Source organism: Tachypleus tridentatus, unplaced genomic scaffold (assembly GCF_004210375.1).
Source record: "Tachypleus tridentatus isolate NWPU-2018 unplaced genomic scaffold, ASM421037v1 Hic_cluster_3, whole genome shotgun sequence".
NCBI classification, from domain to species: domain Eukaryota; kingdom Metazoa; phylum Arthropoda; class Merostomata; order Xiphosura; family Limulidae; genus Tachypleus; species Tachypleus tridentatus.
In genome coordinates this window covers 238,025-257,848 of record NW_027467783.1, presented here as the reverse complement: position 1 = coordinate 257,848, position 19,824 = coordinate 238,025, and the positions used below count along the sequence as shown (strand labels likewise).

Below are 19,824 nucleotides of genomic sequence, written 5' to 3'. Positions count from 1 at the left end.
CACTTTCCAGGGTAAGTGCCCCTCTTGTCTCCCTTCCCCCTGGTAGATGCTCATGCTTGGTGATAAAAAAAAAGTCACGAGACTGAGAGAGCACAACATTTAGATTTTGTTGTACTAACAGTGTTCAGGCACTACCCACGTCATTGTTGGCCATTCACAATAAAACATGGAAGATTTATCTCACACTATCATCTGACATGCTGATAGAAAATATCGCTGTGTACCTTTTTATAACCTATTTCGCTATACAGCAATCTTTTCAGTAAACAAAAGTAAAGGTAAATGCCCTAGGGGAATGGATAATTAGGGGCAAAGAAATCAAATGATACGTTATATATAGCTACATTATGACGTAATAAACATGTACTGTATTGTAACTTATAACAATATCAAACTCTCCTTTTTTTTACATATTTAATTTTCATTAATATGTTACAAGACTTTACAGTGCATTTCATACTATCTTTTCCCTCAGCAAGGACCCGGCCTGGCCAGGTGGTTAAGGCACTCGACTCGTAATCCGAGAGTTGCGGGTTCGAACCCCGTCGCACCAAACATGCTCGTCATCTCAGCCGTGGGGGTGTTATAATGTACGGTCAATCTCACTATTCGTTGGCGTAAGAGTAGCCAAAGAGTTGGCGGTGGGTGGTGATGACTAGCTGCCTCCCCTCTAGTCTTATACTGCTAAATTAGATACGGCGAGCGCAGAAAGCCCTCGTGTTGTTTTGCGCTAAATTCAAACCAAACCCTCAGGAAGACTTCATAAATTTCTCCGAGTCAATGCTGTTAAATACACGCACGAACATGAAATAAACAATAAAACTTTTGTGTATGTATTTATATTTTAAAAAATTACGTTTAATCTTAAGAGGTACGTACATGAAAAATTAGAATCTTAGTTCAATTTTGTCGTTCCAACATAACGCCGTTACATTCAAGGCCTGTGCGACCGGGGATGCGGCACGTGCACTTCCGCAGGGCGGCAGGTTCTTCAGTGCGTAACCGTGTAGAATTCCTACAGTGGCGGAAGAGTTGAAATGACGAGTGGGCGGAAGGGTTAGCTTTACACATGGCGACAAAACACGTCGTGCCGGCCCCGATTCAGTTTGTTTGTTTGAATTTCGCACAAAGCTACTCGAGAGCTATCTGTGCCAGCCGTCCCTAATTTATCAGTGTAAGACTGGAGGGAAGGCAGCTAGACATCACCATCCACCGCCAACTCTTGGCCTACTCTTTTACCAACGAATAGGGGGATTGACCGTCACATTATAACGCCCCCCCCCCCGACTAAAAGGGCGAGCATGTTTGGCAGGAGGGGGATGCGAACCCGCGACCCTCAGATTACGAGTCGCACGCCTTAACACGCTTGGCCATGCCGGGCTACCGATTCAGTTTGAAAATGTATGTAAATATATAATAGAAGCTACTATAACAGATACGTGAAAACAGAGAGAAAGTTTATTCATTTACCTTTAGTGAATTACACTCTGAAGACCAGGTGATGGTGGTTTTAAATTAATACAGAAGGATGGGGGGCTTGCTGAGGCTAACGATACCTCAGAACGTGCTTCTAGATCTAGCATCCTACCAAAAGTAACAACAATATTATCGAACCTGGTTACTTCCTAATTTTTACAGTAAGAGTGCACGCAAGAGACACACCACAGTCCTTAATGTTTTGTCTAGCTCCCCCCTGTTGATATGTTAAAGTAATTCAAGCTGTCGTAGTCACGTGATCAAGTAACGCGAGGCCGAATGTGTGACAGTAGTTTACTTCCAGATACCAAACGATGTGTAACAATGCCCGATGAAACGTATATACTTTAAATATGTACCCCAGTAGCACAGCGGAAGGTCTGTGGACTTAAAAAGCTAGAAACCTGGTTTCGATACCCGTGGTGAGTAGAGCACAGATAGCTCATTGCGTAGGTTTGTGCTTAATTACAAAAAACAACTTTAAATATAGTTTTTTTTTTTTTCTAAAGTACTGATTAATTAAAAGGCTTCGCTTCTTCTGTGTGGGTATTTGGGTAGGTTAATTTTTTTGAATACCCAGGAGGGTCAGGTGCACGAGACCTCTTCCTCCATCCCTAACTTTGGGCCAGAGTATTACCCAGTACTCCGGCCCTTTTCAGGTCAATGTCAATGTATTGTCTTGAGTTGCCCTTTTTCACTCATATTTTTTATTTTTTAAATCTATTTATATATATATTTAACGTGAAAGAGAAAGAAAAATAAACTAATTATAATAATACAAAAAAACAATGAATATTATACTAGTTTTAAGCGTCTAGTGCATGGTGGCCAGCTTGATTTATATTTCTTAAATATAAATTCACAGGAGAGAGGTACTTAGGCCTGTGTTCATCATGTATGTGGTATCTGTCGTGATCATACAATAAATCATTTTTATGCTAATTTTTATTATAATAATTTAGTGTATTATGCAGGAGTCTTACAGATACTGTTTCTATGTTTGTATACTTGTGTATGAATGTGGATGAAGTACTACATGGTACTTTATAGGCTGAAGTTAGAATTGAGTTTTGTATTCTTTGTAGTTTCTGTAATTGTTTTGTGTTATGTTTATCCAGGCAGGAGATGTGTATTCTATTACAGGTCTAATGTATGTTTTGTAGATTTTTTATTATATTATCAGGTGATGTTCCTTGGTTTTTACCTGGAAGACTTCTTCCATAATTTGCTCTTTTCCAGATTCTAGTCAGGATATTGTTAGTATGCTGTATCCACGTTAATTTGGTATCGTAAGTTAATCCTAAAAATTTATCAGAAGTAGCAGTCAGTAAAAGTGATCCATTCATGCCATTCATGTATAACGTTGGTGGGTCTTTTTTTAGTTTATGTAATCTACTGAATAATATTATTTGGGTTTTCGGAATATTTATTTTTATTCTATATTTCTGGCAGTATTCTTTTATATTATTCACGACTGGTTCGAGGTTTGTTACTGCTATTGAAGGAGTGGGGGCGCTTTTCCAGATTGCTACATTGTCAGCAAATTGTGGTGCAAAACCTAAATTTAGGTCCGACAGTGGCATATTACACACATACATAATAAACAAGATAGGGCGAACTACCCCTCCCTGCGGGACTCCTGCCTCGTGTGAAAAGGACCCAGTGTGGGCCCCATTCACACCTGCTTTACACGTTCTGTTTTCCAGGAAGTTGGATAGCTGGCGAATAATTCCCTGGGGTAAAGCCATTTCCGTTAACCGATGACGTAACCGTTATGCCACACCGTGTCAAAAGCTTTCTTAATGTCGGGAAAGCAAGATACAGTGCATTCGTTTTTGTTAAAGCTGTCTGTAATTGATTCTGTTTGTCTAATTATGTAGTCTGTAGTTTGACAGTATTTTCTAAATCCGTTTTTTAATTTCGGGTAATTTTGAATTTATTTCTAAGTATATTGATAGTCGATTACTAATTATACTTTATAAAAATTTTGCCGATACAACTGGTTAGGCTAATTGGGCGGTAGTTGTTTGATTTATTAAAAAGCAGCAATATCAAACGTCGGCTTTGCGCGTACCGATTCGACTACATTACTTATCATGAACTCTACCAGCCTACCCTCAAACGGAAATTAGTTTTGGTAGAATTAGAATAAATAAATCTGTGTTATCTTAGGCGTGGTCGAATATGCCAATCGAAAGGGTTTGACTCTTGAGTCCAAAACTCAAAATCAAATAAATATCAAATCGTTCAATAGATGACGAAGCTATGAGTTAAAAGTTTGTACTTGGAAAATAATCAGTACCATTTTATGAGCCGATATGCCGCGGCTAAAACCTGATGTGGAATGTTTTCTCAACATTTAAATATTTTCCCTCTAATTGCCCGATGAAGGGGGGCTGAAAGCTCGCAATTAAAGAAATAGTTCTTTTAATGTAAAGAATGACTGTATAAATAAAACAGTGCCCTTAAAGGCAGGGCTCCTGTGTCATTCAGTTTATTGATCAATTCTAAACTGATTAAAAAAAAAAAAAAGGCATACAAGCATCTTTAACATACAAGGTGAGTATATTATATTAAAAATCACGAGAAAAGTTCATGGTATCAGTTGGTTAAAATAAGCCTAAAACACTGTATAAGGATTAACTAAAATCTGTGTCCCCCCATCTATTTAAATATCTTTCTGTTATACCGTGGAATTTATAACGCATAAACTTGTTGGCCATTCTTAAGTTTATGTACTATGTTTATATGTTAATCTGATCTGAAGTACGTGGGGCAGTAGTTTCCAAACTATGTCACGAGAGTTTCATCAAAAGAAGAATAATTAAAAGCATGAGTAAAAAGTGTACGAAAAAAAAATATTGCACGTGAAAGCAAGGGTGTCGCGCGAATCACAGTCAGTGGATTAGGGTGACGTCAGAGAAAAAAATTGGGGAGCCATTGATGTGGAAATTTTAAAACTTATATTGCTCTGAAGCGATTATCTTTTGGACGACCCTGTACACGCATATTTTAATAATAATCTGACAAGTAATTAAGTTGTTTGTTGAGGGAGAAATATTTTAAGTTTCCACGTGGAAACACACTGGTATCAGGTTTGATTTCACCTCTAATTATTCTGTAAATAAAATAATTCACTTCTTGAAGGAGCGGATTATTTATTAGGCACAATAGGCATAGTGCCTAAGGCCTACGGAAACTATGAGTCCAATGGAATTTCTAGGAAATCTTCGTAAATATTTGAATGATAAGTAATGGTCTTAAGTGTCTTATTTTAAAGTTTAGTTTAGTAGATAAGATGGCCCCATAGGCCTCTTGTTGTCGATGAATCACACGTATAACAGCTAGATACACGATATATTTCAGTTGAGATGGCAAATCTGTTAAATTGGCAGCACTGTGTACAACATATTCTGACTGTTACTATTTTTGTAATAGTAATCTCCCTACCCAGATCTTTAAACATGCATGAAGGTCTTGATACACTGCAAGTTAAAATGTTTAACATTTTCTAACATAAACATTTCAGAGATACAGTGTTATAACATTGGACAAAATTTACAGAAAACCACAACTGCCACTGCATGTGTACGTGTATCTATAAAATGTATAATAAAATATTGCTAAAACGAGTTATTAAATATACAGTATTAAATATCGGTTATTAAAAAACATTAACTTCTGTAATAAAATCTAAAAAGTAAGTTATGTTAATAAAAATAAGAACAAAAACATTTCTATTGCAAAGTTTACTTAACAATTTCGATTCCAATGGATGAACAATTAAGAAAAATAAGTAAAGAAAATTCAGTTTCTGTTAGGTCAGAACACTGATAATGAGTCATCCCTAATTTCAAGGAAGGCTGCAGGTTAAAGGTTAGCAAAAACATAAAATCAGACGATGTCGTTCTGGGTGTAAAATTTAAGGCTTCGGTTTCCTTTCTGGCTAACATGAAAAGTTCTATATCCTGGATAAAGTAAAATATTTTTTTAGTATATTACACACTAGTAATAAATCACAATAATTACACCTTTACACTAGAAAAAAGTAAACTTAATTATAGAGAAGTGACTTCATCCATGTTCAATTGTTGGCACAGTCATTTTTATTTCTGGTTTTGAAGTGAAATGTTATTACTTGCCTTCAGATTACAAAACAAACAACAAACTTTTCACAGTGTATTTGAACTAAACTGTGTCACACTTCTAGTTTAAATTATAACAAAATTTGTGATATTACTATATCACTGATACAGAACCACTGCGACAGAACAATATCAATCACCCCTCCTACTATATTGTTTTAAAAATTAAGACACTGGATGACCAATCATATCATGACCTGAAGCGAATGATGGTCTCATGTAATGCTGTTTAGCCACTTGTCGAAAGTTTGAGGTGACAGAAGCATCATTTCACAAAAGGCTTATGGGGTAAACAAAAAAAATACTGATATTAGTGTGGCCCCACACTAGCTGGGGGTATTGTACTATGGTTTAAATTTGCATATGAATCTGGTTAATCTGGTCTAATTAGAAATATCTCAAACTACTGTTTGGTGTTCCCCTTCCTGAGTATGAAGGGAGCAAGACCCACCCCATATTAAGAATCATATTGTTTAAAGTACCCCAAACTGTTCATGAATAATGACTAGATATGAGAGAACAGAGAAGGCATTTGATTGTTTCACTCACTAGAAAAAACATCAAATAAATAGATGCCAGCCAATTTCAAGTTTTCACAATTGTCATTGCTAGAATGTGAAACTGCTTATAAACCAATGGTATGGTTTTTTCAGATACCTGAATAAGGAAGTGGGTGTCATTTATGACACCACAATGATCAACATCTGGCGATCTTGGCTCACTGGAACTGTAGAATACATGCACTGAGATTGAACCAAATGTACCAATATTAGATAGGTAGCATTAGCATAATAAGTCTGGGCTGCATGTGCCCAATAATGTTCAGAGTAAGTCATAACAACAACATGGGGCAATAATGTACAGAAAACGTCTGGCTGAGGGCAGTGAGTGCAGCAGAAGTGTGATTTCTTTAAAGATGAGCCACATTTCAGTCTGTAGCCAGATAATATATATCACATTATATTCACACATAGAATGGCAAATGATCAGAAACAGACACATGTGAACATATGACCAGTACATCCTGTGCAGTGGCATCATTAATGTCATAGACGAGAGAAACCACATGTTACAAACTTTTGTACCACTATATCTTGGTGCAATCAGCTTTGACTTCAAACAAATGGGACATAATTTTAACCTTGCCATGCAAGCAAAACTGGTCACTACGTTACTAAAACGAATAAGAGAGTTGATAAATGGTACGACATTAATGCTCGGTGGACTTCAATTTCATGTGAATCTTATATTCATGAAATGACACCATACAATAAATATGCCTCAAACTGAAGTTTTCATTGGTGACTCTGCTCTGTGAAATATTACAAACACTGTGTAATCCATATCTTAAAAGTGCTCACTTGTGGGCACAGGATGAAAGGTTAATCAGATGGCTAATTTGCATAAACTAAAGGGGACCTGAAATCATTTTTTACAATATTATTTTTAAATAATCATAGTTACAATATTATAAATTATAATTATTCTTTAACTGGTATAAATGTAATGTAGTTATCAAGAAGAACAATATACAGTGTCATCAACTTTAAGTAACATTTCAAAAACTTCTAAAGAACAGAACTGGAACACAAATTAGAAGGTCAGTTCTGATTTTTCTTTTTGCACAAGTTAAACACAAACTGTAACAGAAATTTTGCAGAATAAATTAAAATATCTGTAGAAAACAGAAGTAGGGCAGAGCTTCCATTTCAATTAATAGGAATGAAATATAACCAACTGCTGTTATGAATATTTGCTAGTTGATGCATCGTAAGATAAGTTTTTCGGAAGTAATACTTACTTAAATGGATGTAACTTTCTATAGTTCTGCATCAGAAAAGTATTCTGAAAATATAAACAAACAAATAGTATTTTTTGTCAAAGCAAATCAATGTCTAGTTAATTTTTTGTATTTATTAGATTTCACAAATTACCATTTCTAAAATTAGTTACCACTAAAGAAATTAATAGCTGAATTAACATTTGATGTACTTTAGTGACTCAGCAGTAAACTTGCATTGAGCACACAGCACAGATTTCCTATTGGACAGCTTTAAGAACAAACCTTTAATTTAGTTTATTTAAAAGAAAATTAAATAAATTAATTAGAGCTGTCATCATATGTTCATGCCAAATTCAATTTTTATCACCAAAACAGGAGCTTGAAAATATTTTAAAATGCATACTATTTTAGCTGTATTTTACTTTTTAATAAAATATGATTTGTTTAGTTTGTTTTGAATTTGGTGCAAAGCTACATAAGAGCTCTCTGTGCTAGTTGTCCCACATTTTCAGTGTAAGACTAGAGGAAAGGCAGCTAGTCATCACCACCCACTGCCAACTCTTGGGCTACTCTTTTACCAACAAACAGTGGGTTTGACCGTCACATTATAAACACCTCCACAGCTGAAAGGGCGAGCATGTTTGGTGTGAACCAATTCGAACCCGTGACCCTCGGATTACGAGTCAAGTGCCTTAACCACCTGGCCATGCCAGGCCAATAAAATATGAATAGGGTATTTTGCTTTGTTCACTTTGGAAAACTGAACTCCAGATTTTAGTAAGTTGTAAATTAATTATTGTTAGGGTAAAGACATGTAAACATTCTTTTAATTTTTTGTAATAAGTAAAACAATCATTTACAGTCTGAACAAATACAAAATATACAATATACTGTTAATAATTGAAGTGCTAAAAACATATATGTACCCAATATCACCAAACTTCACATTTTTTGCTGGGGTTCATGTTGCTACCAATGGGACACTGAAATTCCTCTGCAAACTTGTAGAAGTTAGACAAAGCTCCATTGACACTATTAGAAACAAAAGCAAACAAACTAGAAAATACTTCAAGAAAATAAAACTTTATTAACACTTGGTTTTATATATATATATATAAGAAATAGACAGTGCAAAAAACACATAAAAACACCTGTAATAAAAATAATGATTTGATTTCCTTCTACAATACTTTCTTTCAAGATTTCAGTTGTGGTATTACACACAAATACGTACACCTAAAATATAACAATAATTGGAAGAGATGTAAATCCCCCCTCCCTGTATATTTATGGTAAATAATTCAAACCACATTTGAATTTTCTATCATACACAAATACGGACTGTTCTACCAAACCTGGTATAGCTGTAAGGTTTGTAAATGTTGAACAATTTTTTTAGTAACACATTACTTTATCAAATTACTTGTTTTAAACGTGACCATTTCCTTGTCATGCAAATATCTGAATACATATACTTAGTTCAGACTTATTGAAGGTTTTGTAAGCTTTTGATACTTTGAAATAAGTTAATTTCAGGTGTAAAATAAATAAATAAAAACTATTACAAGTCTAAATAAAAAAGAGTGGTTAAACACACATTAATTACTAACTTTTAATGATATGAAAGAAGAAATTATGTATGACAATATCTGCGAAAAGTCTGATAACAGCAGACTTTACATCAAAAAAGAAAAATCACACATGCATAGACAAAGTCCAATTGTCAAGCTATTCCCTGAACATACTGACAGATTTCACTGTAACTTAGATACACTGAGAAGATAAAATCTCTTTACTTTATCATTGTTAGTTAAGGCTTTATAATTAGTATTTTTAGATATGTTGTTCTCTGCTGAAAAAATGTATTCCAAAGTTCATCCATTTTTCCACCACAGCTCAAATGTGTAACACATTTAGCATATTATTGAGTACTCCCGTTTTTTAGTCACATTAAGTTTCTCTTACTTAAAAAAGCACACGTTAAACAGAAACAAAATATATTATTTCAGGCAATCTTTTTCATTTAAAACTTGGTAATGATATTACGACAAGCTGCTTAGCAGAATATCATTTTTTAATTCAGAATTAAACTTGCAAGGAAATTGTGAAACACGTACTGACCGATAATTTGATGGACTGTGCACATCATTCAGAATTTGGAGCTGTTGTGTTTTGGGAGTGCTCACTGAGCACCAGACCTGAGAAAATCCTATGAAAATCAACTGTCTGTGTGTAAGATTAACACCTGGGAGAGGCAACTCCATCTGGTGTGAATTACTCCATTCTTCATAAGCCTTAACAACAACAACAAAAAATTATGTTTAATTTTTCAGAACATATCACAAGTTTCTAAATAATATTACAAGAAGTAAGAGAAATAACAAGTTTAAAAGTTAATTAAAATGTAGGCAAAATTAAAAATTATTTTATATTAATTTATTAATCCTACCTTTCACAGATACCTAACTACATCATCAAATTATTAACTACAAAAATTTTAATATTTTATAATTATAAATTATGCATCTCAGTAAAAGTAACACATATTTCAGCGACTGTGAGAAGAACTCAATGATTAAACAGATGACGTTAGGTAGAAATAAACTCCATAACAAGATGAAGACACTTACACGAAAAGCTGCTTTGATACCACCATTGTCAGCTATATTTTCTCCAAGTGTTTGTTTTCCATTTATCTGTATATTAAAAGAGAAAGTATACAGCTATATGTACTTCAGTTGTAAAGTAACTGTTTTTATGTAAACATTACTGTTGTTTTGGGTGGATACAATGTCAAATTGTATTATTAATGTTTCATTCTAACTAAACCACATCTAGAGATTAGATTGATATGTGGAATATCAATCATATATATATATACATCTTTTATAAGTTTTGTTATGACTGGACGAAATTTTTTACTTTCATGTAATATAGAATGAGTTTCATAGAGTGTTTCAATTCAGTTAACCCATATTATAATTTTCAATCTTATTTTTTTAGTATTTTTTTTTAAATTTTATTTTACTTCTGGAATTTTATTAGTAGGAAAGGCTTGTAACGGTTTTTACTAAATATAAAATGGCTCCAAAGAAATATCACAACTGTGTAAATACAAAATAGTTTCTAATAAAACAGCTACAATAATGTGTTTAGTATCCTGTTGGAATCAACAAGCACACTAAAGATCCTCGACCATGTGGAAGTTCGAGAAATGAACACCCAGGTGCAAAAGGGTGGAAGATTGAACCTATAGATATATTACCACAACTCTAGTAATATATAATTACAATAAGGATAGACGAGACAAGTGAAAAAGATTGAGCAGCAAGCATATACATTTTCAGGTGTTTACTTTCAGGTTTACTTTCATGACCAGTTATGATGTCTGAAAGATGGAGATAGAGGTTAAATTATAGCATCAACATTTGAAGTTATTACGTCACTTCTTTTTTTTTTTTAATTAACTTTCTTATACTTTAACAAAATGAATAAATACTAATGATAGAATGTGCAAAGACATAAGAAATACCCAAGATGTGAACACCACTGTTTGCTTGTTTTGAATTTCGTGCAAAGCTACAGGAGGGCTATCTGCACCAGACATCCCTAATTTACCAATGTAAGACTAGAGGAAAGGCAGCTAGTCATTACCACCTACTGCCAAACCTTGGGGTACTCTTTTTACCAATAAACAGTGAGATTGACCACAACTTTATAATGCCCCCATGGTTGAAAAAGCAAGCATGTTTAGTGTGATGGGGATTTAAATTCTTAACCCTCAAATTCCGAGTTGATTGCCCTAACGATGAGAAAAGTATTCCCAGCCATAAGGCCAAACAAATTTCACTGCCCTTAAAGTACTTTTTCCTGACAAAAAGGTAATAGACGTTAAATTTTTAATGGCTTCCATCACTTTTTCTCTCATTTCTTCAACTAACCTATCATACAATCTTCTGATAACCATAGATAGTTTAAACATTTTCAGAATATGTCTTTATATAAATGGACAAGTTATACACATCACAGAAATTGTATGACATATATATGATATACAAAGACAGCATGAATTGGAATGAAACTAATCACTTTGTGAAATTTGTCATCATTGGTAGAATATCAGATTTTTGTTCACCAATCTACAAAAGTTTCTTGCTTGAACCATCTAGTGCCATAAAAAATACTTTCAATAATGTCATTCACTCATTTAATAAAGTGAGATTAAAAGCTAAAAATCATAAAACTTATTTAACTCTGTACTCAATTCGGGTTCCAGCTTTTCTTAACTGTGGATGAGGTGTTACCTTTTATAGGATCTAAACCTAAAATAAATATAATATTATTGGATGGTATTACCTTGGAGGGGGGGATTTAACCCCCTCCAAAAATGCTGAACTAGTTGAAATAGTATACTTATTGACACTATAACTGCGAACCTACAGACAAGTTGTTGAATATTTTTATTTCCAAGAAGATCTATAACTGTAAAGATTACACACGAGTGATTAACAATCGTTCTATACTCACGTGATTACCGTTAACTGAGTAGGAAGAATACTGGTCGATGAAACACTTTGCTCGTTTCCGAAATTCCTCAATCGTCTTGTTCTTCCACCACTGTTTTAGGTTTCCATTTTTTGTCGTACTTTCTGCCTTGGAGTGAAATATAAAAGAAACGACTATTTGTTTTTTTTACAATAAAAAGATAATTATGATATATTCAGTGTTTCTAAGTTGTAATTTCATTGGTTAGATTTGTGTTTTTATCTCTTTACCTTGGCATTTCTTATCTTAAAATAGCGTTTTCGGTATTACAAATTTTCTTCAGTACATACTCGTAACTTGATAATAAACATTGTTAATTCATTTCACAGTTAAAACTTTCTTTTGAAAAGCAAGGGGGATAATTCTTTGAGTAAATACAAATCTAGTAAGAAAAACTATATAAAATGAAAGCACATTTTTTTTCAATAAAGATGAATAAAAACTATAACCCAGGTTTATAGGGTTTTTATTCATTTCTCTTAAGACTTCATGAACTTATGTGTTCTTCTAACATCATAAATATTCATGAATGATAAAATTCAGCTTAACTTTATTTGTTTCTTATGTTTTAATTGCTTCACATTTATTTAGGGATATTTCAAATTTTCTGGGACAACAAAACATGAAATGCAGTGGGACCTCAGTTCTTGAACTACTCCCTTCTTGAACAATTCAGTTTTCGAACATATTGTTTGAGAAAAAAATGTCTTGATTGTTGAACATAAACTCGGTTCCCGAACCAAGCTGTCGTGGCCCGAACCCTGGAAATAACCTGACTGATGACCCAAACGACCCTTCGTCCATTTTTGGCCCACGCCAAGCTTGCCCAAAACATTTTACCTGCCCCTGTCGCTCAGTCCACACCCCCGCTAAAATCTGCTGTGAACGTTCTCATTTTACTTTGTTGTTTTTATAAATATTCTGATTAAATAAGCCACCATGGGATCAAAGAAGGATAATGAAAGCAGCAAACCAAAAAAGAAAAGTTGTTAGAGCCACAATAGAGGTGAAAAAAGATCTCATAGTGAAGTATGAGAGTGGTGTTCACATGTCTGATTTTGCTACACAGTTTGGTATGGTGAAGTCTACAGTCTGCACCATACTGAAAAATAAAGAGGTCATCAAAGGAGCTGATGTTGCAAAAGGAGTAACAGTGCTTACGAAACAAAGATCACAAACAATGGAAGAGGTAGAAAAAACTTTTTGATTTCGGTAAACGAAAAACAGTTAGCTGGTGATAGCATTTCTGAGACCATCATTTGTGAAAAAGCAAAGCAGTTGCATGCTGACCTCCTGAAAAACAGGAAACCCTAGAATGAGTGCTGATACAAGTGATGCCTTTAAGGCTAGTAGGGGGTGGTTTGAAAAATTTAGGAAGAGTAGTGGCATACTGTGGTGAGACATCGGGAGGGTGCCAGTTCCAACAAAGACGCTGCTGATAAATTTGTTAGGGAATTTAAGGACTATGTAGAAGCTGAGGGTTTTATTCCCCAACAAGTGTTCAACTGTGATGAGACAGTCCTTTTTTGGAAGAAAATGCCAAAGAGGACCTAGATCACCAAGGAGGAGAAGTCACTGCTAGGACACAAGCCAATGGAGGACAGGCTAACTCTATTGTTATGTAGTAATGCAAGTGGGGACTTAAAACTTAAGCCTTTGCTTGTGTACCATTCTGAGAACCTGAGGGTTTTTAAGAAAAATAATGTCCTGAAAAGTAAACTAAATGTCATGTGGAGGGCTTATAGTAAAGCATGGGTAACCAGGCAATTTTTTATGGAGTGGGTCCATGAAGTGTTTGCCCCAAGTGTAAAGAATTACCTCACAGAAAAACAGTTTCCACTCAAGGCCTTTCTTGTGGTGGACAATGCACCTGATCACCCATCAGGCTTGGAGGACGGGTTGTTGGAGATGTACAGTTTTATTACAGTGAAGTTCTTACCCCCTAACATGACTCCTCTCATTCAGCCCATGGACCAGCAGGTCATATCAACTTTAAGAAACTACACCAAAGCATTGTTTCAAAGGTGCTTTGAAGTGACCTCTGACACAGAGTTAACCCTCAGAGAGTTCTGGAAAAATCACTTTAATATCCTCCATTGCTTGAGGATCATAGACAAAGCCTGGATGGAAGTGTCTTTGAGGACCATGAACTCGGCTTGGAAGAAATTGTGGTCAGACTCAGTAGCAGATAGAGACTTTGAAGGCTTTGAGGCTGAGCCTGTTGTCGAGGCTATTGTCTCACTAAGCAAGTATATGGGCTTGAATGTGAGTGGTGATGATGTGGAGGAGTTGGTGGAAGACCACAACACTGAGCTCACCACGGAAGAACTCCAAGACCTTCAGAAGGAGCAGCAACAGAAGGCAACTGAGGAAGTGTCTTCAGATGAGGAGGAGGGAAGAAAGGATGTCCCTAGTTCACTAATCAAGGAAAATGGGGGAGAGTTACAAAGTTTTGTGGAAAAATTTCACCCTGGCAAAGCTGTAGCAAACCGCAACATAAACCTTTTCAATGACAATGTCATGTCTTACTTCAGAAACATTTTAAAATGCAGGCAGAAACAAACCTCATTAGACAAGTTTTTAGTGAGAAATAGGTCCAGTGAGTCTCAAGCAGGTTGTAGCAGTACAAAGAGACAGAAAAGAGAACCCCAGAAGGAGAGTTACCTGATGTTTTTATGGAAGGTGACTCCCCTTCCAAACAATAATAACCCTCCTACTCTCCAAGTTCCTCACCACCTTTCACTTATACCATCAGCTCTCCTCAGCACAGGTAAAGTGCAGTTAATTTTTCATTTATTGTTTTTTTATTGTGTTTATAGTTTTTGTGGTTGACTTTTTGCTTGCAAGTCTTATTATACAGGTATAAATAAGCAATATTTTTACTTAAAATGCTTCATAATGCATAATTTTTGTAGGCCTATAATGGATTAATTTAATTTATAGTATTTCTTATGGGAAAAATTGATTCAGTTTTCAAACAGCATTCTGGAATGGATTAAGTTCGAGAACTGAGGTACCACTGTATTTTAACTTGACAGCTGTTTAGATATTTTTCTAAAAGTTATATAATAAATATATGTTCACCTTGGTCATCAAAAGCATGTGTCAATTCATGCCCCATCACACCTCCCATTGCCCCAAAATTGAGTGACCTAAGTTGACAAAAAAAACAAAAAACTGGGAAAAATAAAATCAGTAATGCAAGAACATTATTGAAGTATCTTCACATTTGTGTTCTCATGAAATTTAAGGAAAAGAAACTATAATTAATCCATTACTGAAATAAAACAGAAAAATTTAAAATTATGAAGTAATAAAAATATTCATATGTTATAATTTATCAAGCTGAAATGTAAACAAAGCTGCTTGTTAAAATATTTTAATTTCATGTGACAAAGTGTTATTTTTTAGTGTTATATATACTATAACTTTTGAGATAAAACATCAGCATTTTGTTTAATAAGAATTTCAACATTAAACACTGTTCAATCTACTTTCTCACAAAGCCTAAAATTCTTATAATCACACAGTATTTTTCTACTATGAACATTACAGTCCTTCAGTCATAATTATGAATTCAACTTACATTGGGTATTCTTTATCATACAATGGACTCTGAAGGATTCCAGCTGGAAAAACTGAAGAAAGAACCACAATATTTTAAACGTACAAGTTTGGGGAATTTGTTTAATTCATGCTAAATTAGTAATTTACTCCAAAATATATAATGAAACAGTATACTTATAAATCCTAATATTTTAACAAGTCAAAGAACCAAGAAATAAACTTTGTATCTGCAGTTAAACAATTAACTTATGAACAATACTGCATGAACTAAAAAAAGTTTATTCTGTTAAAAGCTCTATGATGGATTTGACATATAATTCCTATAAAACTAAATACTGTATTTAATAATTGTTTCTTATTGAGTAGCTGTAACTGGATTTGTCTTTATTTATTATGAAATTTAAAGTTTTAAAATGACTATTTTTTTTCTAGGAAATAATTTCTATATACTAACCATTACCATATGTTATCATACATCAAAATTTTGCTCAAATTCATTAAGTTAACTGAATATTATGGAAGAACATATCATACAGTTATTGAGACTTTTCTGTTAAGAAGTCTGAAGGTGTCTCCATAAATCAAAATCTCAAAACATGACACATATATTTAAAATTAATTTACCAATTCGATTTTTTGTTGGAGTGTAATATGCATTAACAGTAGCAGGCGACATTTCCCATTCCGTTTTGCTTACTGGCTGGTCCAAATGTTTCATATTTCTGATGAGAGAAAACTTTTTGACTTGAATGTTGTTTTCAAAATACTCATTTTCCATAAAAGTGAGCTAAAAAAAACAATATATTGCTATTTAATGAAGGAAAAAAACAACCCTTTTCTAAAATGCATTCTATTGATAAAAATACATGAACCATGTTCCATCTAATAGAAGATTAATAGCTTATGTGTATAAAACCAACACAACTGCAGGCTACTTGTCTTATTACTGTTCTATAAATGAATTTTCCCATTCAAAAACACTAGATGGGGCTAGCCAAAATAGTTTGTATAATATATAATCCTAAAGATTTGAGTAACAACCCAAAGATATTGACATTATCCATCTATAAGTTTGACATTACTAACAACTGTAAGAAAATATGAAATAAAATAACATACAGTTAATCATAATTTGCACATTTACACCCATTTTGGTATGCACAAGTGCTTATCATTATTCTCTTAACTATTGGAGAGTTTGACAACCATGCTTAAACAAATTCACATTTTACAGTCCAAGCCTGCAGGCTTATTATGCTAAAAATCAGGTTTCAATATCCATGATTTGCAAAACACAGATAACCTATTGTGTAGCTTTGCAGCTAACAACAACCAAAACGTAACAAACAAAGTTGAAAACTGCAAAAAGAACTTACCCCATTGTATCTTTCATCCAGTTTATCGGGGCTCATTATGAAATCTGGAAATCCAATCATTTCAGTGATTGCATCAGCCTATAAAAACAGATTATTCAAAATGTAAATTACTAACCACACAAACTGAGCTTATTTCACCTTCTTCAGTTTTACTTTATATTGCTAAAACACATGTGAATGCAATATCTGATCATACATATAATTACTTTGAAAAAAAGAACCAACTTGTATCCTATATGTTAGAAAACAACAAATTTAATCTTGTAAATATAAAATGGATGAGAAAATGTACATTATATGCATATATAAATTCTTTTACAGCCTTAACTCCAACGAGTTTGGGGTTGGGCATTAACATTATACATCAAGAATCTTTATACCCGTGTGGTTGGTTCAACCACACAGAATGAGCACATTTCGTGATGAGGGTTTGAGCATGTGACCTTTAGCTCCCTAACCACCAGGCCCCATCACAAGTACAACAGTAATTTTCATAATACTTCATAGCATTGCTTAAATAAACTATAATCAATTCCACTTGACCAATAACTAAATGTTAAAATTTAATGTGTCATGAAATGGATTGAAAATTTAAAGTTATAAACAAATAAAGTTTTAAAGATTTAGTGTAACTAGAAAAATTAGCTGAGGTTATCTGTTTTTTAGAAAGTGCAGAAAACTATTAAAATTTGTTTCCCCCTTAAGTTTTACACCACAAAGATCATTCATTGATTAATCAATTCTACTTTTATTTTTATTAATTTGTCTTATGCCAAAACTTACTTTAAAAAAGTGTTTTATTTTGAGCTTCTTGCAAAAGCACATGAGGGCTATCTGCACTAGACATTCCTAATTTTGCAGTGATAGACTAGAAGAAAAGCAGCTAGTCATCACCACCCACCACCAATTCTTGGGCTACCATTTTAATAACGAATACTGCAATTCAATGTCACATAATAACACCCCCCATGGCTGAAAAGACAAGCATGTATGGTGGAGCAGGGAATTTGAACCAGCAACCCTCAGCCTGCAAGTCAAGCATCCTAACCACTTTGCCACGCCCAGCCAAATTTTGTTGTATTTTAAATTATTTAATAATTGGTTTTATGCCAGCACTAGCTTAATATAACTTTTTACTCTAAAAGCTTTTCTTTTAAAGTACTTAAGAAGTTTGTATTAAGTATATTATTTAAATAATCAGTGCCTAGCTGAACCTTGACAAACCCAACTGAAAATATGTTATTTTTGTTTCTAGCATACCACATGAAAATAGTGTGTGTGATGTGGGAAAGAATATATGGACAATGAAACAGATTACCTTTTCTTTAGCCAGATGTCTTGTTTCTTCATCCATCCAGTCTAAAAGAGGCATATTATCTTTGAAAGATTTCTTTATCTCACTGATCATGTTTTCTGCCTATAAAAGAACCGGTACAACTTCACTGTAAAAACATAAACTTCCAACACAGTGGTAACTCACTCCTACATTTTCTTAATGTTGGATGTTTCCCGATTCCAACCTCTGCAGTATTCTGTTGGTAAAAAATCTAGTGCTTTTACCTTGTTAGTTAATACTTGTTCTACCTAAATGTAAAATGAAAAACTGGTTCCACCCACCCATGTAGGAAGTTTAGTTCCAAAAGAAGAGTATATGAAAATAATCTGATACATACATTTTGGGTGACATCCATTACCAATTATCAGGTTTATACAATTTTCCCATGAAATTACAGTCGTGGGAATGGTGAATTTTCCTCCTGTTTCAGTTGACACATTCAGTTATAGAGTACCTTGAAATTGTGTGGGTGACATGTTGTGGGAAAAAGAACATAAATCATCTGATATTTTAATAATTATTAAATAGAGAGGCTTGCTTCCCAAACAATTAATTTGCATGTATATTAATGTTTTTTGGTTGTTATTTTTTTTTTAAAAACAGGCCTGTCATTGTTTTGTGCATCTGTTACCAATTTTGATGTCTCTACAATCTTTATTGGTTATTAATGATAAATTTTATTTTCAGCAAATCTTTTTATTTCAGTTTTTATACATATATTCAAGAACATTTTTAAACCACCCCAAAATTTAAATTCATGACAAATTTTGTTATGATGAAATCTGATGAAAACAAAATATAATTAATTAAGATCATAAATATTCATAGGTAATTACTATGAACTACAGTACTGCATAAATTTACATATCATTACCACCTACTACTGAACGTACAGTAAATGTCGTTATAGGATAAAAGTTCTATTTAATTGCTAAAGGTCTAAGTTTCAGTGTGAATGAATACAACATTAATGCCACCAACAAATTTGGTTTCAGAAATGTTCTTTCGATAAGCAATAAGTTTGAGGACATATGATGCTAATATAAAGTTTAAATTCCATAAGGTTTGCAAAGCAAAATAAATAAATAAATAAAAAACAAAATTAAAGATGAAATAATTCCTCAATAAATGTTCCATAGAAGTACTATAGTAAAGCATTAGCAATGACAAGAAAAGAGCTAACTTATTAGTAAGTGTAATTTGTAAGGTTATTAAATTATTAGTAGAAACATCATGGGTTACTTTTCATCATTATATAAAAACAACTTGACAAGTAACTTCATTGAAACTGTACTGACACCTTGCTTTAAGTGAAATGACAATGAAACTTAACTAACAAATCAATAATGTTACTACTTGTGAATATGTGATAATTTCAAACCATATGTTTTACTCCAGTAATGTATATCTGCTTCATTTTTCTAAACTTTCATGAAAGTTCTGCATATGTTTAGTTACATCCACATTAACAAGCTGTATAAAGGTTGTAAACAAGTACTAATATTTTTTAAGTAAAGGTCACAACATTAATTCATTCTTAGGGCCTATACAAACACCAATCTGTCAAGCTTATATGTACAATGTTTGGAAGAGGTT

General features: G+C 33.5%; 2 pseudogenes across 2 annotated transcripts in view; one reads left to right on the top strand and one right to left on the bottom strand.

The window, feature by feature from the left end:
* Positions 1 to 2,700, top strand: part of LOC143243656 (endothelin-converting enzyme homolog) — a 15,549-nt pseudogene extending 12,849 nt beyond the window's left edge. The window contains exon 7 of the transcript XR_013024697.1: positions 2,660 to 2,700. The product of XR_013024697.1 is annotated as an endothelin-converting enzyme homolog (transcript). The remainder of the gene's footprint in view (positions 1 to 2,659) is intronic.
* Positions 2,701 to 5,210: 2,510 nt separating this feature from the next.
* The window catches only part of LOC143243655 (endothelin-converting enzyme homolog), a 90,795-nt pseudogene continuing 76,181 nt past the window's right edge, over positions 5,211 to 19,824 (bottom strand). The window contains exons 9-19 of the transcript XR_013024696.1: positions 18,211 to 18,309; positions 16,893 to 16,970; positions 16,141 to 16,303; positions 15,536 to 15,587; positions 15,034 to 15,101; positions 11,932 to 12,057; positions 10,035 to 10,100; positions 9,526 to 9,698; positions 8,331 to 8,436; positions 7,423 to 7,466; positions 5,211 to 5,444 (exon numbers count right to left, since the gene is read on the bottom strand). The product of XR_013024696.1 is annotated as an endothelin-converting enzyme homolog (transcript). The remainder of the gene's footprint in view (positions 5,445 to 7,422; positions 7,467 to 8,330; positions 8,437 to 9,525; positions 9,699 to 10,034; positions 10,101 to 11,931; positions 12,058 to 15,033; positions 15,102 to 15,535; positions 15,588 to 16,140; positions 16,304 to 16,892; positions 16,971 to 18,210; positions 18,310 to 19,824) is intronic.